This window comes from Austrofundulus limnaeus, unplaced genomic scaffold (genome assembly GCF_001266775.1).
Source record: "Austrofundulus limnaeus strain Quisiro unplaced genomic scaffold, Austrofundulus_limnaeus-1.0 Scaffold169, whole genome shotgun sequence".
Classification (NCBI taxonomy): Eukaryota; Metazoa; Chordata; class Actinopteri; order Cyprinodontiformes; family Rivulidae; genus Austrofundulus; species Austrofundulus limnaeus.
The window spans coordinates 136,684-140,220 of NW_013952571.1; positions in this window are offsets into that span (position 1 = coordinate 136,684).

Here is a 3,537-nt window from a genome sequence, read left to right on the forward strand (position 1 = left end):
GTTACATACAGTATGTGGTATCTACAGGGTACATACAGTATGTGACATCTACAGTGTACTTACAGGGTACATACAGTATGTGACATCTACAGTGTACTCACTGGGTACATACAGTATGTGACATCTACAGTGTACTTACAGGGTACATACAGTATGTGACATCTACAGTGTACTCACTGGGTACATACAGTATGTGACATCTACAGTGTACTTACAGGGTACATACAGTATGTGGTATCTACAGGGTACTTACAGGGTACATACAATATATGGTATCTACAGTGTACTTACAGGTTACATACAGTATGTGGTATCTACAGGGTACTTACAGGGTACATACAATATGTGGTATTTACAGGGTACTTACAGGGTACATACAGTATGTGGTATCTACAGGGTACTTACAGGGTACATACAGTATGTGGTATCTACAGGGTACTTACAGGGTACATACAGTATGTGGTATCTACATGGTACATACAGTATGTGACATCTACAGTGTACTTACTGGGTATATACAGTATGTGGTTTCCATAGTGTACTTACAGGGTACATACAGTATGTGGTATCTACAGTGTACTCACTGGGTACATACAGTATGTGACATCTACAGTGTACTTACAGGGTATATACAGTATGTGGTTTCCATAGTGTACTTACAGGGTACATACTGTAAGTGGTATCTACAGTATGCTTACAAGGTAAATATATGGTATCTATAGTGTAACTCAGGTACATACTGTACTTGAGTTACACTGTAGATGCCAGGTATGTACTTTGTAAGTACCAGAACTTAAAATTTGGATACTTACAGAGTACCTACAGGTTGTAATATGAATTGACTTCTCACCCTGTACTTTCCAKATATACTTACAGTACATGGTTGTATCTTGTACTTTGGAGGTACTTACTGAGTACGCACTGGGTACCCGTTGAGTACATTCCTGGTACTTGCTGGGTATGTAGATCATGACTACGAAGAATATACTGGGCTGTATAATGGTAGTTACTTTTTTGAATGTTTCAGCTGTTTGGTGATGGTTGTGACTTGGTGGTAAATATATGATTGTGGAAGTTTATGTTAAAATTTTTATAGTGTAAAAAGAAAAAACAACTATTGGTAATCCGAAGCTGTCACCAGCTGTATGAAGGCATCAGAAAACGGAAGATGCTAAATGCCTGTTCATGGGCTTTCATGCTACAGAGGTAACGAGATCATGCCCCTGCCAAATTCCTGACGCCAGAGTTCAGTCCTCTGTACACTAAAGACCCTGTCACACTAGACAACTTCTGAACATTTTAAAGACATCTACATTGAAGATGGAACTGGAAAAGATAATCAGAAAGCTTCTTTTCGGTGTGTACATAATATAATTCAAACAAATTAATCAAATATATAGCTTTTATTGGCAATTTAGACATAAAAACATGCATCATAAGTTGGTATAAATTGTCTAGTGTGACAGGGCCTTATGAAGTAAAAAAGAGGGAGACATAAAAAAACAAAAATTCAGGAAAATTACAATTATTGTCTTCATTTTAATCAACCTCAATTAAATTTATCATATGATTAATTGATTGATTTATTGTGATAGGCCTGAAGTGAAGTGGTTATTTAAACAAAATGTTTAGTTTGTATGAGATTTGCAGTCTTTCTTWCATTAAGTTGTTTATATCCTGTTGATCTTCTTCTGCCTTTTCAGTTAAAAGTGTTTTATTTTGACCGCTATCTGTGGCTGCTCTTTCTGTTTTAGAGAGAACCCACCCATTTCTCTCTGACCTTTTATCTCTAATTCTCGGTRTTCTCCTTTGTCTTTTTCACCTTGTGTGCAGGCTGACATGCTGACATGCATTAGTGGTGTTTGCGTCAGGGTGCAGGAATGAAACTGATGTGACTGATGTTGTTCCTATGAAGCAAAATAAAATGACACTTCTTTGAAGTTACCAGTTTACAAGGACCTGGAATCTGTTTTAGGCTGTGAAGATGTTTTTGGAAGACAGAGATGCAGGGTTTGATTTAAATATCACTTTAAAAGAATACTTTGGCCATTTCAGAATTWGTTTTTATTGAAATGTGTGGAAAATGTGTGTGATACTAGGGCCTGGTCCGCTCTCATGGATCTCTGCTGTGGTTGTTCAGCAGCACACAGACGTCTCTGACTCTGCGTTACTTGTTTTTAATGAGAACGAATAATAAACAGTATGAGCTCCATGCTTTCATTGCTGGGTATTGCAAACAATTACATTACATGAACCACGTGGGTCCATGGTCTTACAAGAATTCCCAAATTCAAAAACTGTAAAGAAGACCTGGGCTGGACCGGATCTTGCAATGCAAAACCCCAGTTAGCCACACCTGCTCAGTAAAACTGCAGCAACACCTAAAAGTGTCACCTGCCACTCAGAAAGTGTTCTTCATCCTGATCATCTTCATCATCGGAGTCTCCAGAAAGGTTCACTTGTGTTTAAATTTAAAATTTAAAACTACATTTGATGCTTCGAGAGCTGGTTTGAATTGTTTTTTCCAGCAGGCCTCAGGTGTGTTTTGTTTATTTTTTTGTGAGTTCGATTTGATGTTTTTACCTGGACTACTGAGATGCATCAGGACGATTTGATGTTAGATTGCAATTTTTAAATGTGAGTGATTTTAGATTTTTATTTATTTTAGTAAATAACCTCATTTACTAATATTGTTTTGTTTTGCAGTGAGTCTGAACGTGTTAAATTAATATTTTGATTAAAGGCTGAATTCGATGAGTGTGAAGCAGAGGAACACAGCTGGAATAGACCCTCTCTGTGTGTATAAATAAAACCCACCCAGTGACACAGTTTACCAGCTGAGTGAAGCTGTGTGTGGAGCTGGAGCCGCTTTCAGGTTCTATTGTTTGCTCCTCTTCCTCCAGCTCCACATTAGAATAAAAAGTGGGCCACGTTACAGATCTGTGTGTGTGTGTGTGTGTATGTGTGTGTGTGTGCCCTTGTTTTTGCTGCTTGGTGGGGACAAGTTTTCAGGAAAACAGCCTTGTGGGGACTGGATGCTCCTTGTGGGGACCAAAGCCCAGTCCCCACGATTTTGGAAGCTGATTTTGGGTGTGGGGGTTGGGTTCAGGACCAAGGTGTGAATTGATTTTAGGTTAGTTTTCGGGTCAGGAAGGTACCTGTGAGGTTAGCCTTAGGGTAAATGGTCAGGGTTAGGATATAAAATTTCCAAAATAAAATGAATGGAAGTCAATGGAAAGTCACCACAAGGATAGAGAGACAAAGTAGGTATGTGTGCGTGTGTGTGCTCTTGTTTTTCCTACATCGTGGGGCCCAGTTTTAAAGAAAATGCAGCCTTGTGGGGTCCAAAGCCTGGGCCCCACAGTAGGTACCTGTGAGGTTAGCTTTAGGGTAAATGGTCAGGGTTAAGATATAAAGTCTAAAATAAATGAATGGAAGTCAATGGAAGGTCCCCAGGGGGTTCAAGAACAAACATGTGTGTGTGTGTGTGTGTGTGTGTGTGTGTGTGTGTGTGTGTGTGTGTGTGTGTGTGTGTGT